The sequence below is a fragment of the Lactuca virosa genome, chromosome 2 (genome assembly GCF_052849685.1).
Source record: "Lactuca virosa cultivar CGN04683 chromosome 2, Lactuca_virosa_CGN04683_v6, whole genome shotgun sequence".
Taxonomy (NCBI): domain Eukaryota; kingdom Viridiplantae; phylum Streptophyta; class Magnoliopsida; order Asterales; family Asteraceae; genus Lactuca; species Lactuca virosa.
The window spans coordinates 167251561-167268132 of record NC_136427.1 but is presented as its reverse complement, the minus strand read 5'-3'; the positions used below and the strand labels follow the sequence as shown (position 1 = coordinate 167268132).

At 37.6% G+C, this 16572-nt stretch overlaps 1 non-coding gene across 1 annotated transcript; it reads left to right on the top strand.

Moving 5' to 3' along the window:
- The first annotated feature begins 15857 nt into the window (after positions 1–15857).
- Positions 15858–16018, top strand: LOC145161864 (U1 spliceosomal RNA). Its single transcript, XR_013738728.1, has one exon. It is a non-coding gene; the product is annotated as a U1 spliceosomal RNA (small nuclear RNA).
- The last annotated feature ends 554 nt before the right edge of the window (positions 16019–16572 follow it).

Below are 16572 nucleotides of genomic sequence, written 5' to 3'. Positions count from 1 at the left end.
TTTCATGGAAAGAATACTTTTCAAAGGGTCAAAAACATAAATTTTAGTTATTGGGCTTACATTTGGGCCTTATGGGTTTTTGGGCCCAAAATTTGCGAAAAAGGTAGAGTTTGGGGGTTGAAGTTGTAAATTTATCAAAATATGAGTCTAAAACATAAATAAACTATTTTAGGGGCTGAAAATGACTTTAATGCAAAAATTTGACTAAAAATGCAAAGTTTTGGATTTTAAGGTAAAAAATGTAAAACTTACGAAATTTGGGCCAAAAGTGTAAAATTTTTACAAATAAGGGCTAGAAACGGAAAATACAATAGTTTTGGACTGAAATTATTATTTCAATTATGTTTGGGCCGAAAATGTCAAGAAAAATGGTTTAAAGAACAAAAACGTCAATTTTCATCAAAAGGGACTAAAAGTGTCATTTTTACTAATAAAGTGGCTGAATTGGTCAAAATCAATATTTTTGGGTCAAATAGACTAATATTTAAATTATTGGGGAAGAATATAAAATTTATAACGCATGGTTTTTAAAATGTTTACAGATATATATACACACACACACACACACACACACACACACACACACACACACACACATATATATATATATATATATATATATATATATATATATATATATATATATATATAACCAAAGCTTCGTTATAAAACAAACGTCAAAGTATTTTTAACATCACGAATAAACATTTGGTATACAACAAAACCTACACTACGAACTTAAAATCGATAAACAGATAAATAATACAACGATGGGCCCAAAATCTTATGTTCGTGCTATTGGGCATTTGTGGCCCAATTTCATGATTTTTGGGCCCAATATATTCAAACATGTTTATTGGGTCTAGGTGACCCAATTACATGCTCAATGGGTCTTTATCAGCTTTAACATGCTATTGGGCCTTAGTGGCCCATTTGCATTGCTAATAGGGCCCTAACATTCATCATATGCTTAACGGGCTATAACGTGTCCGTAGCATACTCGACAGCCTATAATAACATACATGATTTGTGGGCCACCGTTGTCCTCTTTCGTGTCTGTTAGGCTTATTTCATATTCACGTAAACATCATTTGGGTTGTAAAACAAGGTTATTCAAATTCATTGGGATTTCGTGAGAAATAACGGGTGACACCAATAAGTGTCGGCCGTAGTCTGTTGTTATAATCAGAGTCTCCTGGAGGGAGAGCGAGAGTTTGTGTATAGATCTATACGGGGGTGACTCCCCCACACCTGAGTTGTTCGCTACAGTTAGACTAGGTCAGTCTAGGGTGACAAAATCTTGATCAAAACCGGTGTTTGGAAAAATGCCAAGACAGGCGAATTAGTCATTATTATACATGGTTATAACGACTCACATAGAGATCCATTACCATCTAAGTATTCATGGGAAATCATATTCATACACTGTGACGATGCAAAGCGGTTCATACAATAATACAAAACTATCATACTATTGGAAAACATCGGGTTTTCCGGGGAATGACATTATTCACTTCTACATACAACAACTACAATACAAGGAAGTTACGAAATGCATTCACTTTTACATGTTTTGAAATCACATACATATACACTTATGGGATCATCACATCATTTTTCATAAACAGTTTTTGTTACAGAAAATATCGGATTTTCTGGGTTTTACAAACAATACAAACTATTTTTATATCAAACATGCTTATGAACTCACCAACATTATATATGTTGACCGTTTTCAAAATAACTTGTATTCACAGGTAACCGTTAGAATGAAGAATCATCAAGCGTGTTTATGAAATTTCTTTTGTGTAATGTCAATCGTTAAACAATTTATGTTCTGAGATGCTGTAATGTAAACAATGTACTTGATGTGAACAAGGTCAGTTGTAATGTATTAATGCATGGTGATGTTTATGTTATGTTTCATGAATATTCATTGTGATGATATTTTAATTTAAGTCACACAAGCCCTCGGACGTTTCCGCCGTCTGGTTCGGGGGTGTGACAGGTTGGTATCAGAGCTTTGTTTATAGTGAACTCGAATATCTAACCATACATGATATGCAACTATAAACATAATGAGAATAAATAACTCTGAACAAAAATAAAAATTTCGCACCTATGTGCTTATATTAGAAAAAAAAATATAACAACATTTAAAAGTCCTTGGGGGATTCGAACATTTTCAATTGAGCTTGGACAGTTATAAAGCCGTATTGGGGGTAAATGTAGCCTGATCAACTACATTCACCCAAGGTACGACTGTCATGTGCCCGAGTGTGGTTGTAATGATCGATAAAACAAAAACTTAATACCCAGAAGAAGAAAATTTCATTCTATAAAAATTTACCCTCTTTACGCGTTCCTCATCACAAATTTCTCGCACAATCAACATGGAGGAGGAGCATCAAGGCATTCAGTTTCACCAGACCCTGGTAGCCCACGGAATGATTGAAGACGACCCTGAGGAAGGACAAGGGGCAACACCCGACATTGAGCCCGACGAGTACACTGATACGGACTACGAGTTTGATGGGACTGATGACGACATGGAGGAGGAAGGAGACACAGACAAAGCCCCCGTCGAACCACCTACCAACGAGGCACACCAGGACCACCCTGCTCCACCTGGAAATCTCGTTGGTGAGGATCGTTCTCTGGAGGCAGAGGCCGCCACACTTCGGCAACAGCTATTTGCCATGGAGGCATGAGCCGTGCAGGCTGAGCAGGAAATATATGAGGTCATCGGGGAAATGACCGAGATGGCTCAGTTATTGGCACAACATTTTGGGATATGAAATCGCTACCACCGTTAGACACCTACTAGTGTTATGTTTCTTTTATGCGCACTACGTTATGTATTGACGACTCTATGTTTAAGTGATCACACTACTCATAGAGTCGTTATGCTGCCAAATTTTGTACCCTTATGTATTCCCTTTCGTGCAAATTTTCATGTATCAAAGGCAGAATTTATTAGTGGAAAATATTATGTGTTTTATCGTGATGTTGTTTATATTCTTATTATTTGGTGCAAATATATGGAGCCACTTAGATGCACAATCGATTCACGGAATTCCCAACTTAAATACGATGCATACTCAACATCTTTATGTTCCATGACAGCAAGATGCCGCAAAGACCAAACCGTGGAAACAATCAACCACCGCCACCACCAGAAATCAACTCAGTTGCATTTCAAGCGGCTGTATCTGCTGCAGTCACAGCAGCGCTGTCGCAGTTCCACAATGGAAACAATGGTGGAGGCAATGGACAGGGGGCCGGAAGTTCAAACAACGGAATGAACCAGGGGCCTACCAAGACATGCTCTTACAAAGATTTCACCAACGCCAAACCGCGAACCTTTAATGGCCCAGGGGGAGTAATAACCCTAAAAAGATGGATTGGAAAGGTGGAATCGGTGTTCGAGATATACGGATGCCCTGAAGAATTCAAAGTGAAGTTTGCAGCATGTACATTTGTTGATCAAGCCCTCACCTGGTGGAATGGACATGTGGAGGCTATGAATCTTCCGTTGGCTAATGCCATGTCATGGGCGGAATTGAAAGAAATGCTAATGGTTGAATACTTCCCGCGTGGCGAGGTTCAGAAAACGGAGCAAGAGTTATGGGACCTCACAGTCCGAAACTCATGATTACCTCGGAAGGAAAGAAGATCGAACGATTCATCTGGCGATTAAACCCCCCAATTCAAGGGAACGTGATATCCGCAAACCCTGAAACCTTCTACAGCGCCAAGAGGTTGGCCAAGAAGTTGTACGACCATAACAACAAGAAGAGCGAAAAAGCAGGGGAAACTGAAAACAAGAAGGAGAGCGATAACAAGAAGGGAAAGAATAACAAACAGAAGGGACGACAAGGCTCAGAGTCTTCAAAGAAACAACAAACAGTGACAGTTCATGCTGCAACCACCCAAGTCCCCTCCAAACCACATGCTCCAGCCTCATCCACCCCAAGTGCCCCTAAGCAGTATTCCAGAATTCTCCTAAAGTGCAATAAATGCAATTTCCATCACCACGGAGAATGTAAGGAGATGCATTGTACCAGTTGTAACCGAAAAGGTCATACGACCAAATACTGCAGGACTTACCCTCCCCATAACCAACAACAGGGAAACAACAACAACATCAACAACAACCGCAACAACAACAACAACAACAACAACAGCAACAACGATGGGGACAGTCACACCTGCTATGGGTGTGGGAAGATTGGGCATTTCCGGCGAAACTGCCCCAATATCAATAATCAAGGGAACGGAGGATCGGTAAGAGTGTTGACCATGGGACAAGGAGAAGCGGTTCAGGACCCCACTGTCGTCACCGGTACGTTCCTCCTTAACAACGCATATGCATGCATCTTATTCGATAGTGGAGCGGAGCGAAGCTTCGTTAGTAACAAGTTTAAGCACCTACTAAATCAACCACCCCAGAAGATTAATGAAACCTTCACAGTGGAAATGGCTAATGGGAAAACAGAATCAACTAGGGATATCTATGCAGGGTGCACATTAAAATTAAACCACCACACTTTCCAAATAAACTTGATGCCTGTGAATATTAGGAGTTTCGATGTGATCATCGGCATGGATTGGTTGAGCCCCCATCATGCTGATATTATGTGTCACGAGAAGGCCGTTCGCCTTCATCTTCCTAACCATGAAACCTTAATCATCTATGGAGATAAACTCGGCGTCAACCTTCGTCTTATCTCATGCATTAAGGCCCATAAGTTCTTGCATAAGAAGAACTGCGCATTCCTTGCTCACATCTTGGACAAATCGAAAGAAGAAATAAACATTCAAGATATCCCAGTGACGTGTGACTTTCCAGACGTATTTCCCGAGGATCTCCCGGGAATACCCCCCGATAGGCAGGTCGAGTTCCGAATCGACCTTGTACCGGGAGCTACTCCCATCGGCAAATCGCCCTATAGGTTGGCTCCTGCGGAAATGCAGGAATTGTCAAGCCAACTCAGCGAACTCTTGAACAAAGGATTCATCAAACCCAGCTTCTCGCCTTGGGGAGCTCCGGTCCTTTTTGTTAAGAAGAAGGACGGATCCTTTAGGATGTTCATCGACTATAGAGAGCTGAATAAGCTCACTATAAAAAATCGCTACCCACTTCCACGAATCGACGATCTATTTGATCAGATGCAAGGAGCCAGTTACATTTCAAAGATAGATTTGAGATCCGGCTATCATCAACTCAAAGTCAGAGATGAGGACATTCCTAAGACCGCTTTCCGAACTCGCTATGGACATTATGAATTTGTTGTAATGCCCTTCGGTATAACGAATGCCCCTGCCGTATTTATGGACCTGATGAATCGAGTTTGCCATCCATTCCTTGACAACTTTGTAATCGTTTTCATCGACGATATCCTGGTCTATTCTCGAAGCGAAGAAGAACATAGTCGACACCTCTGACAAATTCTGGAAACCCTGCGAGCCGAAAAGTTGTACGCGAAACTCTCTAAGTGTGAGTTCTGGATCCGTAGCGTAAACTTTTTAGGTCATGTAGTCAGCCAAGAAGGGATAAATGTGGACCCTTCCAAGGTTAAAGCCATTGAAGGATGGGCAGTCCCAACAACACCCACATAGATTCGTCAATTTCTGGGTCTCGCAGGCTATTACAGAAGATTCATCCAGAACTTCTCCAGGACAGCCAAGCCTCTTACCATGCTTACACAAAAAGTCGTACCATTCGAATGGACGGAGAAGCAGGAAGTTGCCTTCCAAACCCTGAAGAAAGCCCTCTGTAGTGCACCAGTACTATCATTACCAGAGGGAACTGAAGACTTCGTAGTTTATTGCGATGCTTCGAATCAGGGTTTAGACTGTGTACTCATGCAGAGTGGGAATGTGATAGCTTATGCATCCCGACAACTAAAGACACACAAAGTGAAATATACCACTCATGATCTCGAATTGGGAGCAGTGGTCTTCGCATTGAAGATTTGGAGGCACTACCTTTATGGTACGAAGTGCACCATCTTCACCGACCACAAAAGCCTCCAACACATCCTGAATCAGAAAGAATTAAATATGAGGCAGCAGAGATGGGTCGAGCTGCTAAACGACTATGAGTGCGAAATCAAGTATCATCCGGGCAAGGCTAACGTGGTGGCAGATGCCCTGAGCCGAAAAGAATATTCAAGTCGTCGCGTGAAAAATCTCTCGATAACCATTCAATCCCACCTAATCTCGCAGATCAAAGAAGCCCAGTTGGATGCATTGAAACCCGAGAACATTACAAGTGAATCATTACACGGGATGGAGAAGAACCTTGAAGTCAAAGAGCGCGGAGCATACTATTTCATGGATATAATCTGGGTCCCTAAATTTGGGGGATTCAGAGAAGTAGTCATGAATGAAGCTCACAAGACGCGATACTCCATCCATCCGAGATCAGATAAGATGTACCTAGATATCAAACAACATTATTGGTGGCCAAATATGAAAGCAGAAATTGCCACTTACGTGGGCAAGTGCCTCACTTGCGCTAAAGTGAAAGTGGAATATCAAAAGCCCTCGGGACTATTACAACGGCCGGTAATACCCGAGTGGAAATGGGAAAGGATTACTATGGACTTTGTGACCAAATTACCCAAAACAACTGATGGATTGGATGCCATATGGGTGATAGTCGACAGATTGACGAAATCCGCCCATTTCCTACCAATAAAAGAGTCCTATAAAATGGAAAGATTAACCAGGATATACATTAAGGAGGTAGTGAGACTTCATGGAGTGCCAATATCTATCATCTCGGATCGAGATAGTAGATTCACTTCACGCTTTTGGCAATCACTTCAAATGATTATGGGAACACAACTCGACATGAGCACTGCCTACCACCCACAAACGGACGGACAAAGTGAGCGCACCATCCAGACGCTTGAGGACATGCTGAGAGCCTGTGTGATCGAATTCAACAAGTCTTGGGACACCCACTTGCCCCTGATTGAATTCTCATACAATAACAGTTATCACACGAGCATCAAGGTTGCTCCTTTTGAAGCATTATATGGGCGTAAATGTAGATCACCGTTGTGCTGGACTGAGGTAGGTGACACTCAGCTAGCAAGAGGACAGACACCAAACAACGCTTTAACAGGGCCATAAATCATACGTGAAACAACCGAAAAGATAGTTCAAATCAGAGCTCGAATTCAAGCATCACAAGACCGACAGAAGAGTTATGCTGATAAACGGCGAAAGCCCCTGGAATTCCAAGTCGGGGATCGGGTGTTATTAAAGGTCTCTCCCTGGAAAGGGATGATTCGTTTTGGGAAACGGGGGAAACTAAACCCACGATACATTGGGCCATTCGAGATTCTAGCCCGAATCGGTCCAGTGGCGTATAGGCTGCAGCTACCTACCGAACTCAGCAGCGTACACCCCGTGTTCCATGTTTCCAATCTGAAAAAGTGCTCATCCGATGAAACTCTTGTCATCCCATTGGAAGAAATCGAAATCAACGAGAACCTCCTGTTCATCGAGGAACCAGTTGAAATCATGGACAGGGAAGTGAAGCGTACAAAGCAAACTCGCATTCCGATTGTGAAAGTTCGATGGAATGCAAAGCGTGGACCGGAATTCACATGGGAACGCGAAGACCAGATGAAACAAAAGTACCCTCACTTATTCTCGCATTCTCAAATCTAGTTTCAAAAAGAATTTCGGGACGAAATTCCCTCTAACGGGGGGATGATGTCACAACCAGGAAATTCTATGCTTTTGTAAACATTAACAAGGACAAAATTGTAAACAAAATCTAGAAACATGCATGATGTTATTCAATGACAACAAAATTACATAAAAAACTCTATACAAACACTTCAAATAGTCAACGAAAGGTTGGAAACCCTGAAAATCCCGGTTTAAGTCCATTATGGACTAGGATTTCCTTATTGGGCCTAATGGACCAATAAGTATCCAATTGGACTATTTTGGGCTTAGAACCCTTAAATGGGCTCTAATTGGACCCACTTTCATGAAACTTAACATCTTGAACCAAAATGGATCCAAAATGAATTGGTTTACCTTAATGGGGCCTATTGGGCCATAATTGACCTAATTAGCTTTAATGGGCCATAAAACCCATTCTTTTATGCTAATTGGGCCGTGAACCATCCAAAGAAGTCCAATGGGCCAAAAAGTAATTATGGGCCTATGAAATTCGAACAAAGATATGAATGGCCCAAGAAAACCCATTCTTCCCTTTTTAAATCCCAATAAAATCGGCCCATATACATATATATATATATATATATATACACACATTCATACATATATACATATACATATATATGTATGCAAAAAAAAAAGGAAATGAAGTGAATTATGTGCATGAGACACCTCACTATTGCATGGAGGGTATCCATGCACATCACCTCACCCTCTCTCCCCCCCCTCTCTTCTTATCCTTCGGCCGAGAACATCAACACACCCACACACCTAATTCATTTTTCAAACACTTCCAAATTCTCTCAAGAACACCTTCTTTCTTCCATCAAAATCTTGAAATTTACTTGTTCTCAAGGATCTTCATCAAGTTTGTTTCAACCTTTGGTAAGTTGGTATCAAACACAAACATCTACTTCCATCTTAATACTAAAACTCCTTCTTACATAGCTTTGTTTCATGATCTAACTTCTTAGAACTCCTCTAAGTTCGAAAGTACCTCCAAGTTGTTGGTATAACCAAAAATCTCTCCACATCTTCCTCAAAACCGAACCAACAAACCTCAAGGTGAGTTCATACCCCCTTGTTTTCGATTTTTACTTGTTTTTGGGGGAGAATACAAGTGTTATGTGTTGATCTATATGTGTTTGCATGTTATATGTGATTTCTTTGGTTTGGTGTTGTGAAAATGTGATATTATTTGTTATATCTCGAGATCTATGGCTCAAGTGTGAAGGATACATAAACAAATACATAATAAACAACATACTTCAAATATCTAAGAGTCTTTATGTTTAAGAAGTGAAAAACAAAGCCAAAGATTCTTTATAAGAGTCATTTTTGCAAAAATAAGAAAAATTTGGATAAGAAATGTCATTTTCGATTTTATAAGGATAAAATGGTATTTATTTATATAAAATCTGATTTTCATGGAAAGAATACTTTTCAAAGGGTCAAAAACATAAATTTTAGTTATTGGGCTTACATTTGGGCCTTATGGGTTTTTGGGCCCAAAATTTGCGAAAAAGGTAGAGTTTGGGGGCTGAAGTTGTAAATTTATCAAAATATGAGTCTAAAACATAAATAAACTATTTCAGGGGCTGAAAATGACTTTAATGCAAAAATTTGACTAAAAATGCAAAGTTTTGGATTTTAGGGTCAAAAATGTAAAACTTACGAAATTTGGGCCAAAAGTGTAAACTTTTTACAAATAAGGGCTGGAAACGGCAAATACAATAGTTTTGGGCTGAAATTATTATTTCAATTATGTTTGGGCCGAAAATGTCAAGAAAAATGGTTTAAGGACCAAAAATGTCAATTTTCATCAAAAGGGACTAAAAGTGTCATTTTTACTAATAAAGTGGCTGAATTGGTCAAAATCAATATTTTTGGGTCAAATAGACTAATATTTAAATTATTGGGGAAGAATATAAAATTTATAACGCATGGTTTTTAAAATGTTTACAGATATATACACATATATATATAAACCAAAGCTTCGTTATAAAACAAACGTCAAAGTATTTTTAACATCGCGAATAAACATTTGGTATACAACAAAACCTACACTACGAACTTAAAATTGATAAACAGATAAATGATACAACGATTGGGCCCAAAATCTTCTGTTCATGCTATTGGGCCTTTGTGGCCCAATTTCATGATTTTTGGGCCCAATATATTCAAACATGTTTATTGGGTCTAGGTGACCCAATTACATGCTCAATGGGCCTTTATCAGCTTTAACATGCTATTGGGCCTTAGTGGCCCATTTGCACTGCTAATAGGGCCCTAACATTCATCATATGCTTAACGGGCTACAACGTGTCCGTAGCATACTCGACAGCCTATAATAACATACATGATTTGTGGGCCACCGTTGTCCTCTTTCGTGTCTGTTAGGCTTACTTCATATTCACGTAAACATCATTTGGGTTGTAAAACAAGGTTATTCAAATTCATTGGGATTTCGTGAGAAATAACGGGTGGCACCAATAAGTGTCGGCCGTAGTCTGTAGTTATAATCAGAGTCTCCTGGAGGGAGAGCAAGAGTTTGTGTATAAATCTATACGGGGGTGACTCCCCCACACCTGAGCTGTTTGCTACAGTTAGACTTGGCCAGTCTAGGGTGACAAAATCTTGATCAAAACCGGCGTTTGGAAAAATGCCAAGACAGGCGAATTAGTCATTATTATGCATGGTTATAACGACTCACATAGAGATCCATTACCATCTAAGTATTCATGGGAAATCATATTCATACACTGTGACGATGCAAAGCGGTTCATACAATAATACAAAACTATCATACTATTGGGAAACATCGGGTTTTCCGGGGAACGATATTATTCACTTCTACATACAACAACTACAATACCAGGAACAGTTACGAAATGCATTCACTTTTACATGTTTTGAAATCACATACATATACACTTATGAGATCATCACAACATTTTTCGTAAACAGCTTTTGTTACAGAAAATATCGGATTTTCTGGGTTTTACAAATAATACAAACTATTTTTATATCAAACATGCTTATGAACTCACCAACATTATATATGTTGACCGTTTTCAAAATAACTTGTATTCTCAAGTAATCATTAAAATGAAGAATCATCAAGCGTGTTTCTGAAATTTCTTTTGTGTAATGTCAATCGTTAAACAATTTATGTTCTGAGATGCTGTAATGTAAACAATGTACTTGATGTGAACAATGTCAGTTGTAATATATTAATGCATGATGATGTTTATGTTATGTTTCATGAATATTCATTGTGATGATATTTTAATTTAAGTCACACAAGCCCTCAGACGTTTCCGCCGTCTGGTTCGGGGGTGTGACATAAAAGCATGTTAGACATTTTTCCTAAATTAGCTAGTGCTTGTGTCTATTCAGGTGTATTACCTAAAGTTTATTAGACGCACTCCTCACCATCATTGCTTAACATCCTAAGTTTAAGTCTAGAAATAAATCCTTATTCCTAGTTCGCTTAAACTAATGCTTTGATACCAACTGTGACATCCCCATTTTCACAGCCAGAAAAGACCGATTTTGTTTATGCTTTATAAAAATCAGAGTACTTCTTTTGATAAAAATGTTGCGGAATTTGTTCCCAGTAAAACATGATAAATACGTTATCAAAGCATTTCCGAAGAAATGTATTTTTATTCATTTTAAAACATTGGGGATCTCATTGTCAATACAGAAACATAAGCATAAACAGAACTTACATTTATTTACACTAGTGATCTACACCTCTTTAATATCTCAGTGTAATGTAACTTCGTATCGGCACCTGTGATTCAAATATGCTTGAGTGGGTCAGGTTGGGAAACCTGGTGAGTACATAGGGTTTTCAACCCACAATAATATAATTATTATGTTTAAACATCAAACAATCAACCCACTCATATCACATCTCTCATCATAATTTACCACTCATATATCATCTCTCATCATTCATCGCTCATAATTTATCTCATCTCTAATCTACCCATGTTTTAGCCAACATATTTTGTAGATATAAAATACATATATAGTTTAAATCATTTAAAACATGTATAAAATCGTTCATCCAGCATAGATAGGTAGTATACAGATAATATGCACACGTAGCACGTAATTTATATAAAATACTTCATATCTATGTGTAAGATGAAAGTAACTATGCACTCACTTGTTAAAGTGACGACTCGATATTCGAGCAGCGCTTCGCTTCTTAACAATATGATTTCCTTCGACGAAACCTAATATCATTACAACTAGATTTTAGTCTAATATTCATTGCGACTAATTATTAGTCTAGATTCATCATTAACTCAGAGTCTACTTCATGATCTATCAAGTAAGAAACAACCAGGTAGGATCATATCGGAGATAGGGTCCGTTTGGTATACAAAGTATACTGTTTGGAAATCCCACTTTAAACACCTCACTAAATCACAGCCTAGACATCATCCCCGTAAGTAGATCAATCAGTATAACGACTTTGAATCACTGATAAATCTTGTTTATAGGTTCGTAACAACGATATTATATTTATATATAAGCTATATTTAAAGTATGGTAGGCGTATCTCACTTACAACGGGTTTTTCTCAAAACCGGGCTTCGCTAGAGCAGCGTTCCCGAGCCGAAATGCTCTTTTCTCGGAGCCTCCGGGAGCCTCGGGGCTTCCTTCGGGTGCTAGGGGGGTTTACCTAGGCTTTAGGGGGAGTTTTAGAGGCTAGAGAGAGGTTCTAGAGAGAGATGTAGCTTGAAAGGTGTGAATAACTCGGCAGCCCTTGATCTCTATTTATAGGCTGAATTGGGGTCAATTCATGTCGTGAACCTTAAATTCACGTCGTGAACTGGCTTGGGCACCAAGTCACAGCCTGGTGCTGACACGTGGCATCGCACACAGGGTATAAATCAGTCGATTTTCAAAAATTCATAACTTTCGAATATGAGCTCCGTTATCGACGTTCTTTATATCCACGCGTAGGTAAAAATAAGATCTACAACTTTCCTTTTGGCTCCGTCGGCTAATTCTCGACCGATCTTAAATTTAACTGTAGGAGTATTATACTGTTAAATGACCGCGTAAAATTCATAACTTCTACGTACGGATTCCGTTTTTGTCTGTCTTTTTATCGTTGAGTTCCTATTAATGAGATCTTCAATTCTCATTTAGGTCGCGTTGGCCAAACACCGCTCGATCTAAAATTCGAGTTTCGGGCTGTGCACTGCTAAGCCAAATCTTAGAAAAATCATAACTTCCTCATACGAAGTCAGATTTGGGCGTTCTTTTTATGCACGCTATCGGTTTAACGTATACTACAAACTTTTGTTTAGATTACGAAGGCTAAAAAGTCATCTATCGTAAATTCACTATTTACGTCGCGTAGTGCCGTGCCGGCTTTGTCGCGAAACTTCGACGGGCCATAACTTCTTCGTTATAACTCGGATTTCGGCGTTCTTTATATGTACGGAACCCTTGTGACATATTCTACAACTTGGTTAAGATTACTCCTTCTAAATAATCTTCCATCAAAAACTCATTTTTGGTGTTCATTGTCTCTAAATGGACTAGCCCGGATGTATGGGCGTTACAATTATCTTCCCCTTAGGATGATTACGTCCCAGAATCATCAACGAAACAGGGCATGTATAGTGACTTCATACGTTATCTCTTCATCCTAGTTAATAACCGTAACTTCTATGTTGTTTCGAATGAGTATCTAACTCTTGGACTACTTGATTGCAGGCGGTGTTCGATCTTGCATTTGCTCCCTATCTCACGTTAGACTCCAAATTATGACCTTCAAGTCACAATCTTGATCCTTAGTAGAGACTCCTTCTTTTTCTTAATATAAAAGTCAATTTTTTTTAAACGCAACATTATTCTATTTTTGTTGTTTTTAAGTGTTTGGAATTCAACGTGATTTATTTTTGGATATGAAATGCTATAGTTTTTGTTATTTTTTTAATACAATCAATTTGCATATTTTTTTAAGAGATAGAATGATCTTTTGTTGAAGGGTTTCTCTTTGCTGTGATCACAATAACTACTGGTGTTCCATTCTCCATCGCAGATATAAAACATGTTTTTACTTTTGTTATTCATTTTTTTGTTCTATTACAACAATAAAAATTTAATCCTTTTAAAGTAATATTGTTGTAATATGTTGAAATAGAAGTCATATGCTATAATAAGTACATTTATTGAAGTACGTTGTTTTTTCTTGCATTTAACCCAATCTATAATGTTACTACTTACTAGTATGACACAAGAGTGCAACATAGGCTTTCAGACTGTAGTGACTAAAAGTTGGACTCACTACTAGCTTTGTTACTCAAATGATGTATGTGCGACGCATGTATGCATAACACAAGTATGTCACACATGTATTTTTTATACATGTCATACTACACGTTATAACAATCTATACATTATTTATCCTAACAATAAACGTGTACTTAGTCATTATGTCAACACATAGAAATAGAGTATGCAATCACACAATTCAATATCAATTTAGTTACCGTTGCATTATGGATTCACAAATACAGTTATTGCTTTAGTTTGCTCAATGGTTTGACTCAACTACATATATATTCGTTTGTTATAAAGTGAAGGAGTCTATGGTATCACATGTACTAATCTTAAAATAGATAAATCACTTCAAGTATATCAATACTTAACATTTTTGTCCAACTTGGCTATGTCAAAATCACATCTTAATGTTAATAGTATATGGGAAATGTACATGATGTACATCAAATTCTACGTAATACTGTGAATTTGCTATTATCATAATCCTAAACTCTGAACCTGGGTTCATATCTTCCACATATGAACCATCCGTGGTGAAGAGCCATAAGATGAACCACATCATACCTGAATTCGAGCCATCAAGAAGAAACTTTTAAACCCATACATGCATCTGATCATACGTCTTCACTTATCTTCATCATGTGCTTTTTTTATATTTTGATTTTAGCATGAATAGTTAGCCATTCTAACTATTCGGTCGACCTTAGACCTATAAATTTGAATACTCACAATTTCCTTACAAGAAAGAATCTTTGTTCATATGGAAATGAATTGCTGCATTTTGTCAAGTGAGAAAGTTTATGATGGGTTTTCCAAAAGCAATATTACTTTGAAAAATATTTCCACCAACACTAGGTTTTTATATTTAATAAACTTATTACTCCACTTTTATAAATCTTGGTTAGACCAGCGAGTTAATCCAACCAAATAAAGTGACATGATTTTCCTCAATGTTCTCGAAAATAGATATTCTTGTAGTTGTGTTGTGTGCTTGTGTGAAATATAAATGGATTTTTCATGGCACACATCTCGCGCATGATACCTTACTTGGTTAGTCAAACATTAGAATCAAATTGTTTTGGTCTATCATCAAAACAAAACTAATTTTATGTTAATGGTGAAATTGAGTTTTTATTTGTTTTGTAATACTGTTGAGAACCATGGAATTGCTCTATCCTAATAATGGGGGTGCAATTATGTATTCATATTCCAAATACAAGACTGATGAATGTTAAAAATAATTATTAAATTCGACTATTGTATTTGAAACACTAGAATTTAATTACTTGTATTGTTTGTTATCATAGGTTTACACCATTAAAAAAGGAAGAGTATAAATATTACATATAAATTTCTCAAGGTAAATGGAGTATCTAAGTCATAATTTCTTACAAAAGGTAAGATACAAAAGATCAGAGATACGATCTTCTCGTTGAATGTTCTTCATCAAATCTATGGATGTCTATTCCATGGCTTGTTTTAGCATTTTACTATATATTTTTGTTTGCTAGTAAGATGTAGTATTTTGTTAGTTTGTATGTTTATGTGTATATGAATGCATCAAATTATATAAGTTTATGATAGACTGAGGATAAGCTATTTGTCTTATATCAAGAGATATAAGATATTCTTGATTTTATAACAAGTAATAGTTCAATGTTTTTTTTTCAATTCCAATGATAAGTTGGAGTAAAGAATGTATTCATGCTTATCACTAGAAATGAGTTTTTGTAGGCGTATATGCATTTTTATGTTATCCCACATCGACAGAGGATAGAAAGTAATAGAGAGACGAGGTGTATAAAATAGAAGCTAGGCATACGAATCACTTACTTACCTGGATGGGGTCAATGGTTGGTCAAGATGGACCATGGCCTAGGTTAGTGACTTCCATTGCACTTCGGATGGGTGCTAACTTAAGGTCGGCCCAAGTGGTCGAGCCTGCATCATAATTTGTGCCAGTGGGGGCTTGCGTTCGCGCAGCCCCTACCAAATATTTAAGTTCAAATTTTTTGTTTTCTTTATTTTGTAATGAACAAAATAAGTATACATTGCTAACAACATTATCTTCTTGATTCTAGTTGATAGTATATGTTTTATTAATTTGAATTGATGTAATCAACGACCTTATAATACAAATTATGATAGTCTTTAATCACATTTTGATGTGCAGGAGTAGGACTCTGGCAAAAAATGTTCCATATAATCCATCAACATAATTTTTCTATTAGATAGGACTTAGGAGGGTTGAGACTGGTGGGCTAACATGTAGTTTTAAGTAAGTGCTATGTATCAATTTATATTAAAAATAAATTATGTAATGAAGTGAATTATAATTTGTACAGCCGTACTTGGAACTTGGAACGAATATGAAGTAACTACCAATCCTTTTTTCTCTTTTGAGTTGCTTTGTTGGATCCACAGAAGGAAGAAGACGAGAACGCTTGGAACAAATTATTTGATATATCAAAGATGATGCTCATGAAACAAGGGTTTAAAAGAAAACGAAAAAAACTATACATCCTAATTTTAAGCAACTATCCA